The following is a 19623-nucleotide window of genomic DNA, read 5'->3' as shown; positions in this document are numbered from 1 at the left end:
GTTGTTTTTATTAGAGTATTCTGAAGCACACAGAAAATACTGATGATAATAAGTTTTTGTTTTCTTGCATTTAGTTTCATCTTTATTACTGGATTTGAAATTTAGAAGTTTCAGAATAATGTCTGATTCTCAATGCAGGCACGTTGCTCTGAAGAGTGGAGTTTGAAACTTGATTCTGATACTGAGTTGCATGAATCACATATGGAAAGTTTTACCATTATGAACAGGATAATAATAGCAATATAACCTCACTTTTCTTTAAGAAGATACAGAGATAAGTATGCTAAGTTATCATGACTATTTCTTGGCAAATGGGAGTCGACTCTTTAAAAAAGGTTAGGACAGAATTTAGGACAGTATCTATCATTGCCACAGTTAGTGTGACGAATAAGTCCTCATCACCTTTTTATTGTGATAATGGGGACTGAACCTTGGGCCTCGTGCATACTAGGCACAAGGTAGAGGATCATGGAGCTACATGATCTTATAATTTATGTTTTAGGAGACAAGGATATATAAGTGGTACATTCATTTTATGATAAAAGAGGAAAGGCTCACAAATGTATTTCATTAATAGTTCATAGTATGAGTGACTCACAACTTTTAAACATTGCCCTATTGCAAGAAATGACCTTCACAGATCATTTACTAAATAGCTTTTGAAGTATGCCTGTGTTGCAAGGAGTAAAATGGGTGACGTTAGTCTGGCACAGCGTACCCTGTGGAATCAGCATGCTACTTTTATTTTCTCATTTAGCTTTCATTGAGTGAAGAATGCAATTTCTATTGAGCACTGAATTGGAGATTCAGAGAACTAGAATTTTATTACCAGCTCCATCACTGACATACAGTGGGCCATTAGGAAAAAATTACTTTTCTGTTCTGAATATAAGAATTCCCTTCTTCAAAATAAAAACAAATTTGTTGTCTTGGAAAATGATGTTGAATTTGGCAAATGTAGATATGCTCAATATTCTAGAGTATTTGATTTAATAAAATTCATGCTGTGTTTATAATGCAAAAATGTAGCAAATGAGAAATATATGTTACACACATATGCACATAGTAATAATGATGACAATAATAACATATAAAAAAGTAAATAGGAAATCACACTGCTATTGTAGCCATGTTTATGCAGCATGATATATTGTGTTATGAGAATAAAAGAACAAAATCATACGAAAATTGTTTGCATTTGTAAAACTGAGAATAGCATGTCATAGTTTTTTATCTTCCTTCCTTCCTTCCTTCCTTCCTTCATTCCTTCCTTCCTTCCTCCCTCCCTCCTCCCCTCCCCTCCCCTCCCTTCCCCCCTCCCTTCCCTCCCTTCTCTCCCTTCCTCCCTCCCTCCCTCCTTCCTCCCTCCCTCCCTTTTCCTTCCTTCCTTCCTTCCTTCCTTCCTTCCTTCCTTCTTTCCTTCCTTCCTTCCTTTCTTTTTGTTTTCCTTTTTCCATTTGGATATTGATTCCAGGTATATGCACATACTAGGCAAGGGCTATACCACTGAAATACATACCCAACCTAGTTTTGTTTCTTAATTAAGGTGTTACCCAGGTTATTTGGAAAAGAATTATTTCTTCCATGAGTCAAAGAATCTTCTTATATGAGAGTTAAAATCAGCCCTTTCCAGGGTGCTCATGTTCATACTGGGAGCTTATAGGGGGTGGCATCACTTAAGATTTCTGTGACTGTTTATACACAAATGTACCTTAATAAACCTATACTGGGATAGTGGTAATTCTTCAAACTGTATTTGAATCTAGGCTAAAGTAAGCCCAGTTGCAGAAGAAAGAGTGGCATGAATTAAGGCAAAAAGAAGAATGTAACATGAAATTATTCAAAAACAGTCTTTAAACCCATCAAGAAAATTTGGTGGTAAGACACTAGGAAGCCAGGAAAGGGGATAGCCAGACACAATATAAACCAGATTGAACTGAAATCTGACATTTCTGCATTTGCCATGATAAAGAAGTTTGTGCACACAAAGGCAAGTGTAACTGCTGACTGGGAGGTTAGGTCTCCAGAGACTTTTGCCAAGTCTTTAACCAAAGGGTAAGGAGGTTTTAATCAGGCCCAAGGGCTCAGTTATATAGAATAAGTATAATAAGACTGAAACTCGTCTTAATGTCCTGAGCATGGGATGCAAGTATAATGACATCTTGGTGTTAGAGTCATAGGTATTCACATTTCCAAAATCATGGAATTATATGATTTTAACCCACTATAGAGAGAAATAGTTAAAACACAAAATTTATTAGATAAATCTGGAAGAATAAATAGGCAACAATATCAAAATGCAATTTAAAGAGAAGAAAACAACCAAATACCGCTGTTTCAATTAATAAGTCACAAGTCAGAAATGGGAGTAAAATAACAGAAGAGAATTAAAATAGCTCATTATTGTGTGTAAAAGAAACTTTTGTTTGCTTTTAAAATAATGGTAGACATGTATACATATTTTATAAAAATAGGAATGATTTATTTGAAGCCTATGTCACAAAAATGTAATAGAAATAAGGCAAGTTAAGCAAAAAATAATTCATTTTGCACATTATCTACTACATGCCAGTCATTATTCTAATCCCTGGGGTAGACAAATAACAGCACAGACACATGCTCCATCCTCATGAACCCTACATTAAAGTGGGGAGACACAATAATAAAGTAAGATAGTTTAAACAGTAGATAATCAATAAAACAGCAACATACGCAGAGCAAATAGAAGACCTGCAAAACAGGAAAACTATACTTGTAAAAGAGTCAAGAATTTTTTGTTTGGAAATCATTTTATAAATTTGACTTCTACAAAAACATTTGTGAATTGACACATTTGTGTCACATTTGTGAATCTGCCTTGACAACGTGCTATAATATTGGAAATTGGCACTGCTGTGAAAGATTTTACTGATATTTTATTGGGTTTCATTGAGTAATGTCAATGGTCTAAGGTTTTACTAAAACCCAGCTACTGTATTTTGTTCTCTAGCCAATGAAATATGATGATATATCCTGTAACACATTTCTCCATGTCTCCTTTGGCTTCTGCATGTCTCAATTGAAAAGTTATAAAAACAACATTGGCTGTGAAAGTTTTCAACCCAATGGTGTTGAAAATTTTAATTATCTTTTTTTCTTTAGCCTCTGAATGTTTAATTTCAAAATGACAATGAAACTTAACTGGCACTGCAAAACTATTTTAAATATTTGGTTTCAATGTCATAATAAAGAACATTGTTTGCATTTGTAAAAATGAGGGGAGTAGCCTTTTACCATAGTTCTTTTTTCTTTTTCTTTCTTTCTTTTTTTTTTTTTTTAAATCTTCTTTCCTTCCTGCCTGTCTGTCTATCTTTCTTTGTCTTTTTCATTTGGATATTAATTTCAGGTACTTGCACATACTAGGCAAGGGTTATACCACTGAGATACAGGCCCAATCCAGTTTTATTTCTTAACTAATGATTATTTGGAAAAGAATTATTTCTTCCATGAGTTAAATAATCTTCTGATATGAAAGTTTTACTTTTCTCAGCATCTTTAGATATAGACAGTGCATCGATGGACTGAGAAAAATGAGATGTTTTAAAAATCAAATCATTCCTTAAATATAAGAAAAATGGTGTTTGCTATGTTTCAAAATAAACTAGTTTTGTATTCTGAAATAATGACAGTTTGAGATTAAATTTAAAACTTTAGAAAAATTTTCAAAAATTTTAAAAATATCCTGTAAATCAAAACGACATGTTAATGTCTTAATGTTTCCATGTAGACCAAAGGAGAATTGTAGAATTTCAAAATGACATTTATTGGGTGATAGTAACAGGATGGTGGAGTTATTACTTAAAAATTGAGATAGTACATGAAAACACACATATTTATGTATTCACATAAGATTTTGGAAAGAATGGAAGTATGCTTATACATATCTTCTGAGGATAAAAACCATGATGTCCTACATGACACTCAGTGTCTTAAAAGCCCACAGTAGACTTGTGCAAAAAATTACAAGAAAGGGCAAACTATGTCTTCATCTTATTGTGGAGATAGTTTTGACTTTACAGAACTTCTGAAATGGTCTTGGCCACTTCCTGGGTGCCATAAATATTCTTGGAGAACACTTATCCTACTAAAAAAATGGGGTTACTTCAAGAGTAAATTGGGCTGAGTCATGAAACAATATTAATATTACAATTTTCACATTTTCTTTTTTCACTAACAATAAACATTAAATTCAAATTGCTTCCTATTAGGAAATCAAAATACATGTTGTTTCCAAAGGAAAAGAAAAACCTTGATCCACATATACTTTTGTATATGTATATTAAGTTTGATCTATAAGAGGAGAAACATTTTGCCATTTTTACATGGCAATTGATATTAACTATAGTAATGGCAATAGTTTATATTATCAGATGAAAGCAAGGAACTTTTAGATGTAACATAATGATCACTAAATTATCAATTCATGGATACCCTGTTTTGGAAGGAACTTTAGCAGTTACCTATTTCAATTGTTCATCAAATGCTCAAATACTTCCTTATAGCTTCCCTGACAGGTTCACTCTTGGTCCTCTATGTAATGAAGAATCTTCAGTACTCTAGGTTGCCATTTGTATATGAAACTCTTTCTAGAAGTCCTTTTGTCTAACTGACATTGACTTTCTTTGTAACCCACTTATGAATGATTTTACTAGTTTTATACCTGAGCCAGATGAAGACATTCTGAATCAATCTTCGAAAGTCTCCTCAGTGTATACTGGTATTTCGTAGGAAGTGCCTGGATTCTGTTAATCTGAAGGTTTCTTTAAATTTGCTCCTGGTCTAAAATTTGATAGTTCTCATTCCCTTTCTCTCTCTCTCTCTCTCTCTCTCTCTCTCTCTCTCTCTCTCTCTCTCTCTCTCCACACCACACACACACACACACACACACACACACATAAGAGTCCATACCAGATGTGTGATCCTATGCTATCCTGCTAATCATTAGGATCTCAGTTTTATTTTATACACACACACACACACACACACACACACACACACTACAGTGGACTGCATTACAATTCTTATTACACATATAGAGCACAATTTTTCATATCTCTGGTTGCATAGAAAGTATGTTCACACTATGCATGTCTTCATACATGTACTTTGGATAATAATGATCATCACATTCCACCATCATTTTTATCCCCATGCCCCCTCTCTTCCCCTCCAGCCCCTCTGCCCTATCCAGAGTTCGTCTATGCCTCCCATGCTCCCTCTCCGTATCCCATTATGAATCAGACTCCTTATATCAAATAAAACATTCAGCATTTGTTTTTTTTTTTGGATTGGCTAACTTCACATAGCATTATCTTCTCCAAGCCATCCATTTACAGGCAAATGCCATGATTTTATTCTCTTTTATTGCTGAGTAATATTCCATTGTGTATATAGGCTACATTTTATTTTATCCATTCATCTATTGAAAGGCATCTAGATTGGTTCCACAGTATAGCTATTGTGAATCATGTTGCTAGAAACATTAATGGAACTGTGTCCCTGTAGTATGCTATTTTTAAGTCTTTAGGGTATAAACTGAGGAGAGGGATAGCTGGGTCAAATGATGGTTCCATTCCCAATTTTCTAAGAAATCTCCATACTGCTTTCCATATTGACTGCACCAATTTGCAGTCCACCAGCAATGTATGAGTGTACCTTTTCCCCACATCCTCGCCAACATTTGTTGTTGTTTGTATGCATAATAGCTGCCATTCTGACTGGAGTGAGATGAAATCTTAGAATGGTTTTGATTTGCATTTCTCTAATTGCTGGTGATGATGAACTTTTTTCATATATTTGTTGATTGATTGTGTATCATCTTCTGAGAAGTGTCTGTTCAGGTCCTTGTTCAGGTACAATTATTGATTGGGTTATTTGTTTTTCTGGTGCTTAGCTTTTTGAGTTCTTTATATACCCTAGAGATTAATGCTCTATCTGATGTGAGAGAGGTAAAGATTTTCTCCCAAGATGTAGGCTCCCTATTCAATTTACAGATTGTTTCTTTGGCTGAGAAGAAGCTTTTTAGTGTGAATCCATCCCATTTATTGATTTGTGATTTTAATTCTTGCACAAAGAGAGTCTTATTTAGGAAGTTGGGGCCTAATCCCACATGATGGAGATTAGGGCCTACTTTTTCTTCTATTAGATGCAGGGTCTCTGGTTTTATTCCTAAGTCCTCCATACATTTTTAGTTGAGTTTTGTGCATGGTGAGAGATAGGGGTTTAATTTCATTTTGTTGCGTATGGATTTCCAGTTTTCCCAGCACCATTTGTTGAAGAGGCTATCTTCTCTTGAATGCATGTTTTTTGGCACCATTGTGTAATATGAGATAATTTTAATTTTGTGGGTTAGTCTCCATGTGCTCTACTCTGTAACATTGGTCTACCAGTCTGTTTTGGTGCCAATACCATGCTGTTTTTGTTACAATTGCTCTGTAGTATAGTTTAAGGTCTGGTATAATAATGCCACATGCTTCACTCTTCCTGCTAAGGATTGCTTTAGCTATTTTTGGTCTCTAATTTTTCCAGATGAATTTCATGATTGCTTTTTCTATTTCTATGAGGAATGTTATTGGGATTTTGATAAGAATTGATTAAATCTGTATAGTGCTTTTGGGAGTATGGTCATTTTGACAATATTAATTCTGCCTATTCAAGAGCAAGGGAGATCTTACCATCTTCTAAAGTCTTCTTTGCCTTCTTTCTTTAGGGTTCTATAATTTTCATTATATAAATCTTTTACCTCTTTCATTAAGTTGATTCCCAAGTATTTTATTTTATTTTATTTTTTTGAGGCTATTGTAAATGGGGGTAGTTTTCCTCATTTCCCTTTCTGAGGATTTGTCACTGATATACAGAGATGCCTTTAATTTATGGGAGCTGATTTCATAACCTGCTACTTTGCTGAATTCATTTACTAGTTCTGAAAGTTTTCTGGTAGATCTTTTATGGTCTTCTATGTTATAAAATCATATCATCAGCAAATAATGCCAATATAAGTTCTTTTCCTGTGTGTATTCCTTTAATTTCTTTTGTCTGTCTAATTGCTCTGGCCAGTGCTTCAAGAAATATGTTAAATAGAAGTGGTGGAAGAGGACATCCCTGTCTTATTCCAGTTTTTAGGAGAAATGCCTTTAATTTTTCTCCATTTAGAATTATATTGGCCTGGGGATTAGCATAGATAGCCTTTATGATGTTGAGATGTGTTTCTGTTATCACTAATTTTTCTAGTGTCTTTTCTTTTTCTTAAAAATTTTGTTCACGCTTCACTTTTATTTTGAAACAAGGTCAAAATAAAGTTACGTACTTTAACTTACAATGTTCCTGCCTCAGCCTCCTGAGTAGCTGGGATTACAGGGGTGTATCATCATGCCTGGCTAGTTATATTTCACTGTAAAAAATGATATTGCTTAGGCTTATTAGCCACACTACTAAATTTCATATTTGGATGAACATGATTTGTGGCTCCCTAAAATTAAATCTATTTTACAAATGATAATTACTTCCCACCATCAAAACCATATTCTTTGGGAGGAAATAAGCAATTTCAACAAATTCCAAAAATGCTCTGAACAATTACAACCATAGACATAACATATTCAAGGTCACCTCTTAGTATATACATTTTCCCTCCAGTACTGGGGATGAACCCATGGCTTCATACATGCTAACACTCTACCACTGAGCTATATCCATTTTGTGACAGAATCTTCCTAAGCTGCAGGGGCTGGCCTCAAACTTGTGATGCCCCTGCTTCAGCATCCCAAGTAATTGGGATAACAGGCATGCACCACTGCACCAACATTCAAGCAAATCTCTTTGAAGAAGATGGAAATGAGCTGGTTATATGTCCTCTTTTCTATCTATGTCCCTTCTTTGGTGATTTTTTCCCCACATCCTAATACTTTTAAATGAATCTACATAATATTGAGTCTCAAATTTATATTCTCCCAGACCTCATCCAAACTGCTGGGCTTGCACATCTAACTGCCCAAATCCCCACCTGGGTGTCTTACCAGAATTAACATGTCCATCTCAGATACATAGAATCTCTTCTTTTCCATCTTCCCTATCTCAGATACTAACAACTCTAATCTTCCTGGTAGCCAAGCTAGGAACCTTCTGGTCACATTCTCTCATACCCCACATCCAGTCAATTAGAAAATCCTTTTGGTAATACCTTGAAAAATATGTCCAGAATCCACTGATTTCTGTTACTAACACCCTTGTTAAGCCATAACCATCCCTCACATGTGCAAAAACCTAACCAGTCTTCCACCTTTGCCACCTTTCATCCACTCTTCACATAGCAGCTAAGATAGTCCTTTTACAAAATAAATTTCTCTACTAAAATCGTTCCAGTGGTTCTCAAAGTTCTGTGAGGCCTGGCATAACCTGGCTCCCAACTTGACCCTTCTCAGACCTCACGGGACCTCTTTTCCTCTTCCTGCTCTCTGGTCACACTAGGTTCCTTCCTGCTCCTTGAACACCAGGAATGCTTCCTTCACAGAGGAATGGGGCCTCTTCCCCAGATGCCCACATTCTCATCATGGTCTCCCATTGTTCTCACCAGAGTCCTCTCCTAAAAACCTGGAGTGACAAGCACATCATTTCTTTGCCTGCTTTGTCTTCATAACACATCATAATGCAACTTTCTTATTTTTCTTAGTATCTGACTTTCCAACTAAAAAAGAAATCAGTGTCTTTGTTTCTTTTACCACTCCACCATAGCACCTATAATGAATAGAGTACTTTATACAAATTCCTTCCCCTACTCCCTAACTCCTTCCTTTAATGTGTCCCTATCTATATTCAGGAGGAAACCATGGCATCCTCATTAGCCATTTATCAAACTGCAGCTTTGTAGGTGCATTTCCTGATCGCTCCCTTCCTTTTGCCTGTCTCAAATTCACAAAGAATCTTTCTTCATACTGGTAGACTCAGCTTCCACAGAAATGACAACCACACAGAGTGTAGCATACACTGGTTACCAATAGGACAAGGCTCTTGGAATTTTTATATGAGAACTGATTTCACTCCTTTTAAAAGAAAATTTTAAAAATCAATACCACCATCATGTTTTGAAAACTAAGAAAAATCTTCTCATAATCCCCCCTTTGTCTTATATAATTTCTGCCATTTTTGTGTTTTTCCAGGTAAATATGTAATTTCGCAGTTGAAAATAACATACTACACAATTCAATATCTTGATCTTTTTTACTTATTTTCTTTTTCTTTTTTCATTTATTGAAAGGATTTTTTCAAATTTATTCTAATTTCCTAAGATTTTCTTCCTGTTGCTACATGAGGGTTTCCTAACTACATTTAAATAGCTATAGAATATTCCATCAAGTGGTTGGGCCATAATTTAACTAATTGTTCTCCTAAAATTGTTGGTGCTAGTTTTCCATTAGTATAGTATTCCTTTATGCATTTAGTTTTTTTTTTTTTTCCTTCCTTCAGATTCTTTTATTCTTTTAAAGTTAAATTCCAGATATGAGATTACTGGGCTCAAAGACAGATACACAGAGCCTTTGTGGATCTTTAAGACAGGATCTCCTGTGTGGCCCAGACTGGCCTTGAACTCCTAAGCTTAAGTGATCCTTCTGACTCAACCTCCCAAGTGCTGGCAGGTGCCACCACATCCACTTCCTTTTAATGGGTCTTAGCACAGAATGCCAAAGTGTTCTCCCAAAGAGGTGACACAAGTGATAATACAGAAGAAAACCATGCACTCACTCTTTTCACGGCTCCTTCCCCAACACGCTTCAACTGTCTCACTTGTGTCCTCAGCTCCTCACAGGACAGCCAGGGTGAGCAGTTTTTCATCTGCCCCATTTTGAAGTAACCATGCAGACAGGATCTAGGGTCCTTGGTGGAATGTTGAAGGGATATGAAAAATCAGTCGAGGCAGAGGTAAAGGAGCACATTCATAAGGGCCATGGCAAGCAGCAGCCCACCAACATGGGGGACTTCTCTGTGGGTAAGACCTTTCCTGCTCCCCTGGGCTTTCCTTTCCATGGTGTTTTTCTGTATCAGTTCCTTCCAGGAGCGTCTTCCTTCTCCCAGCTACGTCTCCATCCAGTTGTCTGTGTCGACCAGTGTTCTGGTTGGTCTCAGGGACTGGTTTGAAAGTCCTCTGAACTTCTGCAAGATTTTCCTGCATGGTCTCTCCCTTCTTTCTCTTTTCCAATCCATTCTCCACACAGCAGATATGATCTTTTCTTTACACAGCAACAAACCCATAAATAACAAGCGCCAGATAGAAGGACTGATGTCTCCCTGTCAGGGGAAGAGTCTTCCGGCCATCAGCAGCAGGATAGGAGGGGATGGGGACCTGTGCAGCCCAGCAGGTGAGGCACACCTCCAAGTGGGTGACCCGAGGCTGTCCCGAGTCTGGCCCCATCCACCCGGAGCCTGGGCCGGAGGCACTGGCCAGCCAGGTGTGGCCAGGCACAAAACAGAGCCTCCTTGGGTGTCTTTCAGGGACTCACGCCAGCAGAACTCAGCAACTCTCGCCTGTGTGCACGCAGTTTCTCTAGTGTTTTGAACATGATGGGGTACTGTATTTTGTCAAATCCTTTTTCTGTGTCTATTGAGATGATCATATGGTTCTTATCTTTAAGTCTATTGATATGATATGATGAATTACATTTATTGATTTCCTTATGTTGAACCAACCTTGCATCCCTGGGATGAACCCCACTTGATCATGGTGCATGATCTTTTTGATATGTTTTTGTATTCAATTTGCCAGAATTTTATTGAGAATTTTTGCATCTATGTTCATGAGAGATATTGATCTGAAGTTTTCTTTTTTTGATGCATCTTTGCTTGATTTTGGAATCAGGGTGATATTGGCTTCATAGAATGAGTTTGGAAGTGCTGACTTTTTTTCTATTTCCTGAAATAAATTGGAGAGTATTGGTATTAGTTCTTCTTTAAAGGTCTTGTAGAACTTGGCTGTGTATCCGTCCAGTTTTAGGTTTTTCTTTGTTGGTAGACTTTGGATGGCGTCTTCTATTTTATCACTTGAAATTGATCTGTTTAAATTGTGTATATCATCCTGATTCAATTTGGGCAAATCATATGACTCTAGAAATTCGTTGATGCCTTCAATATTTTCTACTGTATTGGAATACAATTTTCCAAAATAATATCTAATTATATTCTGTATTTCTGTAGTGCCTGTTGAGATATTTCCTTTTTCATCACTTATGTTAGTAATTTTAGTTTTCTCTCTCCTCTTCGTTAGCATGGCAAAGGATTTATCAATTTTTTTTTCAAATAAACAAATTTTTGTTTTGTCAATTTTTTCAATTGTTTCTTTGGTTTCAATTTCATCTTTAATTTTAATTATTTCCTGTCTTTTACTGCTTTTGGTGTTGATTTGTTCTTCTTTTTCTAGGGCTTTGATATGTAATGTTAAGTAATTTGTTTGTTGACTTTTTCTTCTTTTAAGGAATAAACTCCATGCAATGAACTTTCCTCTTAGAACTGCCTTCATAGTGTCCCAGAGATTTTGATATGTTGTATCTGTTTTCATTCACCTCTAAATTTTTTTTTTTTATTTTTCTCCTTAATGTCTTCTGCAACCCTTGTTTATTCAGTAGCATATTATATTATCTACAGGTGTTGGAGCAAATTTTATTTCTTGTTTTATTATTGGTTTCTAATTTCATTTCATTATGATCTGAAAGAATGCAGGGTAGTATCTCTACTTTTTATATTTACTGAGTTGCTTTGTGGCATAGTATATGGCCTGTTTCAGAAAAGGATCCATGTGCTGCTGAGAAGAAATTGTATTCTCTTTTTGAAGGATGAAATATTCTACATATGTCAGTTAAGTCTAAGTTATTGATTCTATCATTGAGTTCTATAGTTTCTTTGTTTATCTTTGTTTGGAAGATCTATCTAGTGATGAAAGAGGTGTGTTAAGGTCACCCAAAATTATTGTGTTGTGGTCTATTTGACTCCTTTGTTGTTGTTGTTTTGGATTTTGAATTTAACACTTGTTTATTTATTTTATATGTTAGATTGAATTTTGGAGTTGTAATTGCACATTTTTCTGATCTGAATTAAAGTGCTATCTTTTTTAAATTTTTTATTGGTTTTATTTTTTAAATACATGACAGCAGAATACATCACAATTCTTATTATACATATATAACAATTTTTCATATCTCTGTTTGTATATAAAGTATGTTCACACCAATTCGTGTCTTCATACATGTACTTTGGATAATGATGTCTTTCACATTCTACCATCCTTGCTAATCCCCTGTTCTCTCCCTTTCTTTCCCACCCTTCTTCCTTATCTACAATTCATCTATTCCTCCCATGCTCTCCCTCCCTACCGCACTATGAGTCAGCCTCCTTATATCAGAGAAAACATTCAGTGTTTGTTTTTTTTGGGGGGTTGCCTAATTTCGCTTAGCATTGTCTTCTCCAAAGCTATCCATTTACCTGAAAATGCCATGATTTTATTATCTTTTATTGCTGAGTAATATTCCATTGTGTATATATGCCACAAGCTTTTTTTATCCATTCATCTATTGAAAGACATCTAGGTTAGTACCACAGTTTAGCTATTGTGAATTGTGCTGCAATAAACATTGATGTGTCTATCTCCCTGTAGTATGCTGTATTTTTTGGGTATAGACTGAGGAGAGGGACAGCTGGGTCAAATGGTGGTTCCATTCCCAGATTTCCAAGGAATCTCCATAATGGCTGCACCAATTTGCAGTCTCACCAGCAATTTATGAACGTGCCTTTTCCCCCACATTCTCGCCAACACTATTGTTGATCTAGTCTGTTGGTTATGCTTTCCATTGAGTTTTTATTTGATTTATTGTATCCTTCATTTCAAGGATTTCGGACTAGTTTTTTTTTTTTTTCAGAGTCTCTCCCTCTTGAAGTAATCTTTTGCTACTTGTTATTTGCTTTCTTATCTCCTTGTTGGAGTGATCAATTTTTGCCTGTATTTGCTCATTTAGGTCATTCTTTAATTCACAGATCATTTGAATTATGAACCTTCTGAACTCCTTCATTGACTTTGCTGTCCATGGCTTTTTTTTTTTTTTTTTTTTTTAAATAGTATCCTGGTTTGTTTGGGGCACTTTCCTCCCTTGTTTTCTCATGTTATCTATGTGTCTTCCTTTCTTGCAGTGTAGATCTGAGATATTACATTTTCTTCTCTATATTCTTATAGTACCCATGCAGATTGTCTGAACCTCACCTTAATATTGGGCTTCCATGCCCTGCCATTGTCCCTCAGTGTGTGCATCTAAGGTTGGTGGTGGCAATAGCAGAGGTAACTTGATATAATAGTCAAGGTGTCCCTGGATGGAAGCAATGTCTTTCAGAGAAGGGGCTGCAAGAGTGGGCCTCTCACTCGCTTTGGGATGCCTGCTCTGAGATGCAGCTGCTTGTAGGTCCTGTCTGTTGCCAAAAAGTTAGGGGCTACTGTGTGGGGAAGGTTGTGACAATGATTACAGAGTCACAAGATGAAAGTAGGTTAGGCTTAGGCTCCCAGGTGTGGCGTGCGGGGGGTGGGGCGTGGGGAGGGGGGCGAACTCAGACCTACCCTGGACCTGGGTCCTGCACAAATCAGTTTGGACAAATCTGGGCCAGGCCTGACTTCCCTGGTAGCCTGCTGGTCAGAAAGGATGGTTCTGTGCCAGAGGCTAGGCTCTGGTGGGTGTCTTAAAAGTTTAAGCAAACATGTAGGTATATATTAAGGGCAATTTTCTTTAAATAATTATAATGGTTTAAAGTAAAAGTTACACATGGTCCTGGGAGGTTGACAACATATGGAGTATAATTCATATAATAATTATAAAATAAGGGCAAATGACACTAAACAGGCATATTCTTTTGTAAGTCATCTGTGTTTTTTATGAAGTCATAAAATGTTAACTTGTAGGCCATAAAAATTAGATATGTTTAAAAATTTTTTGTAATTATAGATGGACATAATACCTTTTACTTTATTTATTTATAGGTGGTGCTGAGGATTGAATCTAGGATTTCACACGTGAAAAACAAGTGCTCTACCACTAAGCCATAACCCCAGGCCCCTAGATATATGTTTTAATACCTAGAGTAATTTTTTTTTAATTTGAGAGAGAGAGAGAGAGAACTTTTTTAATATTTATTTTTCAGTTTTTCAGTGGACACAACATCTTTATTTTATGTGTTGCTGAGAATCAACCCAGTGCCCCATGCATGCCAGGAGAGCATGTTACTGCTTCAGCCACATCCCCAGCCCGAGAGTAATAAAGATAATATCTATTTTTTAATCAACAAAATTGATAAATGCCTAGCCAGTCAAATGAAGAAATGGGAAAAGAGAACAGTGAAAGTGAAGGAGTGACATGAGAGATTTTCCTTCTCTAAAGTAATGAATCAATTTATAATCAAGACTAGTGGTAGAGAAGTAGCACTATGCATTCATCAAGGCCTATGAGATATATTCCACAAATAGTAAATTTTATTGTATATAAATTTAAGAACCAGGATGTGAAGGAGACTCAAAAATTAAATACAAACTTTAGCAAAGGAACCAAATTATACCAGAAATAAAAAATATAACCATAGTGAAGGAGGGTGGAAAAAAATGATTAATCTGAGAAACATGGAAGTCAATATTTAATTCTATACTTTAAGGTTAAGAAATTAAAAAAATTGTACATAGATAGTATAGTCTTCACAGAAAATTTGTTTATCATATGAAACTCCTAAGTACACTTTATATAGAGTTGGAGATATAAGTATATCACAGATAATGAGAAAAGAATCACAAATAAATAAACGGGAAGGTTGAGATGAACTTTGGTTTTGATTGAAATCAGATTTACCAGTATGAACTGATGGCATTTAAAAGTACATAGAGATAGCTGGATACACTAATAATCATAAATCTATGTTATTATATATGGGTATATCTTTAGCTTTGTCACTGAGAAAGCTATAAGCTGTGCATTTGCATATTTATTACTCTTTGGTATTCTAAATATTATTGCTCTCAAATCAAAAGAATCAAAGATATATGATTTACCTCCAGAATGGGACAAGAAAACACAAGATTAATCTAAACAATACTGTGGTGTCAGAAAATAATGAAGTGTTCAAAAATGATGGGAACACATTAAAATGGCACAGACATTGAGCTGAAAAGTTCCCAATAGCCACAGCTAAAACAATCTGACAACAATCTAACTATTTATAATATTACATTATGATAAATAAAAGTAATTTATAAATGCACATGAATAGTATAAAATATATATGGAGAGAAAAATATATAAGACTTGCAATTAATGCAAGTATTAGAAATAAAAAGAAATTAAAAAATCCATGCTAGAGACCACAGTAATAACTTTTACTACAAAGATCCTCTGATGAATCCTAAAATTAGGAAGTAAAAGTTTGAGATAAAACTGGATGTTTGCATGGTCTCAAAATACCTCTAATTTCCCCCCCAATATAGCCATTCTTCATGTGTAGAAAAATACCAATTTTTCAGTGGAAAAATTTAACAGACACTACCTTAACCAGACAATTATAGTTAATATTTCAAGTAGTAAAATATATTAACATCATATAACTCTTGACACACTGCATTGAGTAGCTCACATCATTTATGTTATTATTGTCATAATACATAACCTCAATTTAATCATGAAATAAGGTTAGATAAAGACAAGTGAAGTACATTTTATAGAATAAGTGAGGACTTTTATAAAAAAGTTGTCCTGCCATGTCTTCTTATTGGAGGAGACAAAGGTGAGAGATAAAAAAAAAAAAAAGAAAAAAGAAAAAAGAGAGACGATGGATATTTCATGTTTAAAATTAAGACTTTGGCCCACCATCTGCAGCACCCAGTCTGGGAAGGAAACTTATTACCTTCAATGTCCAGTCCATATAAAAGCAACAAGTTATGAAGCCACATGGTATCCCACTTCTTGGTTTATACCAAAAGTACTTAAAATCAGCATACTCCAGTGACACAGCCATATCAATGTTTATAGCAGCCCAATTCACAATAGCTAAACCGTGGAACCAACCTAGATGCCCTTCAACAAATGAATGGATAAAGAAAATGTGGTATATATATTCAAGGGAACATTACTCAGCTTTAAAGAAGAAAAAATTATGGAATTTTCAGGTAAATGGCTGGAACTAGTGAATATAACACTAAGTGAAAATAAGCCAATCCCTCAAAACCAAATGCCAAATGTTTTTTCTGATAAGCAGATACTGATTCATAGTGAGGCAGGGTAGGAGAATAATGAAAGGACTTTGGATTGTGCAGAGGGGAGTATGGAAGGGTGTGGAGCAATGGGGATGGGAAAGATAGTAGAATGGAACAGACATTATCACCCTATATATGTGTATAACTATACTACTGGTGTGACTCAGCACCATGTACAGCCAGAGGAATGAAAAGTTATGCTCCATTTGTGTACAGTGTGTGAAAATGTTCTACTGTCATGTATAAATAATTAAAACAAATTAAAAAAAAAAGAAAGAGAGGAATCCAAACTGGAAATAGCCCATTGTCCATCAGCAGATGTACAGATTAGCAACAACAATAAAAAAACCAATACCATTAAGAATGAAGAAATTACTGGTGCAGAAAACCACAATGATGCATCTCAAAAATCATTGTACTTAGTGAATAAGGCCAGACATAAAAGAGTACACACTAATTCACTGACATATTTAATTTAAGAAAAACAAACAACAACAACAATAAAGATCAATCTGGATTGGCTATAGAGCAAAAAAGTGCTACAAAGAGACACCAGGAATTTTTTGGAGGTGAAGAAAATATTCTGCCTGTGAATTCTGTTGATGGTTTCATGGGTGTATACATTTACAGAAACTCATTATTGTACACTCTATATGGATGTAATTTGTGGCATATTAAATATAATTCAATAAACTGAATACAAATAAAATGGAGTAATATAAATTAGAATTTGGAGTAGCCTCAAAAATCATCTAGTGGTCTTTCTTGAAATTGTAATAAAAAGAAGGGGGAGAAGTAAGATTGGCAGCCATTATTAAGTCAAACAACAATAAGTGCTGGCGAGGATGTGGGGAAAAGGGTACACTTGTACATGGCTGGTGAAACTGCAAATTGGTGTGGCCAATATGGAAAGCAGTATGGAGATTCCTGGGAAAGCTGGGAATGGAACCACCATTTGACCCTTCTCGGTCTATTTCCTGAGGACCTTAAAAGAGCATACTATAGGGATACTGCCACATCAATGATCATAGCAGCACAATTCACAATAGCTAGACTCTGGAATCAACCTAGATGCCCTTCAATAGATGAATGGATAAAAAAAAATGTGGCATTTATACACAATGGAGTATTACGCAGCACTAAAAAACGACAAAATCATGGATTCTGCAGGGAAATGGATGGCATTAGAGCAGATTATGCTAAGTGAAGCTAGCCAATCCTTAAAAAACAAATGCCAAATGTCTTCTTTGATATAAAGAGAGCAACTAAGAACAGAACAGGGAAGAAGAGCATGAGGAAAAGACTAACATTAAACAGAGATGAGTGGGGGAAGAGAAAGGGAGAGAGAAGGGAAACTGTATGGAAATGGAAGGAGACCCTCAATGTTACACAAAATTACATATAAGAGTTTGTCAGGGGAAAGGGGGAAAAAAAGGGAGAGAATTAAGTAACAGCAGATGGGGTAGAGAGGGAAGATGAGAAGGAAGGGGAGGGGGGATAGTAGGGGTTAGGAAAGGTAGCAGAATACAACAGTCATTAATATGGTAATATGTAAAAATGTGGATGTGTAACTAATGTGATTCTGCAACTTGTATTTGGGGTAATATTGGGAGTTCTTAACCCACTTGAATCAAATGTATGAAAGATGATATGTCATGAGCTTTGTAATGTTTTGAACAACCAATAAAAAAAAAAGGAAGGGGGAGAATACTGAATCGAGAAAAGATAAACTACTTACCAAAGTTCCTGTAAATAATGAATGGATCATAAGTTAGAATCTAGGCCTTTTGTTTTCCTATCTATATTGTATACACACATATATGTAGATATATATGTAGGTATCCTGTATACATATATGCATATATGTATGTATATATAATATAACATTTAAAATACTGTGGGATATTAGGCTTTTTCTCTCTTGTTTAAACTTTGAAAGTGACTTATTCTTAACATGGCCTGGCTAAACTGGCTATTTTGTCTTTCCTGCTGGAAGGGATGAGAAAAGGCTGCTGGATTCTCAGAACATATTGGTTTGCCTGGCTTTTCCAGAAATGATAGGAATTCCTATTAGGATATATTTCCAAGGCCAGGAAATGTTTTCAATAAGCCATCAGGAGTTTTGGCTCAACTTTTTGTTCAGTTCATGCTTTTTGGGCTTCACAGAACACTCAATCTACAACATGTGCTAGAAACCTGGAAAAGGCTAAGATTGAAAACTTCTGCTGTCTATCATCTGCTGCTTTGTTTTTATTCTTTCATTCAGTGCTCCCTTTCCACCTGCTTGGAAAAGTAAGCCTCCGGATAGCAAAAGAGATGGGAGTTGAGGTTTAACCCTCCCCCTGGCTTTAAGCGGGTCCTCTGCATTTCCCTCTTAACCAGTATATTCAAGCTAGAGTCAGAATTATTATTTTGTCATTTTCAATGCTCCGCTCAAAAGGAAAAGTGTTTGAACATTATTTTACTTAGCACATTCCAGCATTCATCTAGAAAAAGAAAAGTTCAATTCAGTTCAAACATGCAGCAGGAGCTGTGGAAGGTGAGAGGATTAATAAGCATTTAGGGGGCGTGGAGTCCTGTAGGGAGGACAGATGCACTACTTACATGAAGATATATGTTGGGTATTCGCATGAGATATTCTTTCCTCCCTGTCAGGCTGAATAAATCATAACAGAGGGATTTGGGAAAAGAAAGATCTAAACTTAACCTTAAAAAAAAAAGTAGGAAAAAAGCAAAGTACAAATATGAACTTTTTTCACTGTAAGTTTCCTTATTTTTGAAGTGAATGTTTCGATAACCTTAAAACTAATTCTGCTACTCTGTCTGTCCTTTTTAATTGGATGATGGAATAGGTCACTTCTGAAGTCCAACTCCTGGAAATTGCTCCATGTTTATAAGCCCTAAATGCTGCCATCCTTCCCTCAGGTCTCTGGGAATCCAAAAAGGAAAGTTGGTTCCCTGCAAAAAAACTCTATCTACTTGCACGTGGCTGGGCCCATTCTCAAACTTTTGGCTCATCTTGCTAGGTCATTTACAAAGATGCAGATGTTTCTCAAAAGTGGCAAAAAGATCAAAGAGACTTTTTGTGCCTGATGTGCTGAAATGGGTCTGAGTTCTGTTAAATCTGATCTGAACATATTAAATAAAGCCAGAAACTGGTGGCTTGCAAGAAGTTGCTGGTGAAGTGTGGAGCGTCATGGGTCAAAATTATTGCACACACACAAAAATGCCAGCTTTTATTGCCCTTTTTACAAATTGTGTCTGAAGATCAAAAACTAACAAAATGGCTGCTGCTACACATTATGATTAAACTGTTTTAAAATATTAGT

At 35.7% G+C, this 19623-nt stretch overlaps 1 pseudogene; it reads right to left on the bottom strand.

The window, feature by feature from the left end:
- LOC143401904 (TRAF family member-associated NF-kappa-B activator pseudogene) overlaps positions 1–9876 on the bottom strand; it is a 192956-nt pseudogene extending 183080 nt beyond the window's left edge.
- Positions 9877–19623: the final 9747 nt, after the last annotated feature.

The sequence above is a fragment of the Callospermophilus lateralis genome, chromosome 6 (assembly GCF_048772815.1).
Source record: "Callospermophilus lateralis isolate mCalLat2 chromosome 6, mCalLat2.hap1, whole genome shotgun sequence".
Classification (NCBI taxonomy): domain Eukaryota; kingdom Metazoa; phylum Chordata; class Mammalia; order Rodentia; family Sciuridae; genus Callospermophilus; species Callospermophilus lateralis.
This window is presented reverse-complemented; position numbering and strand designations above follow the sequence as displayed.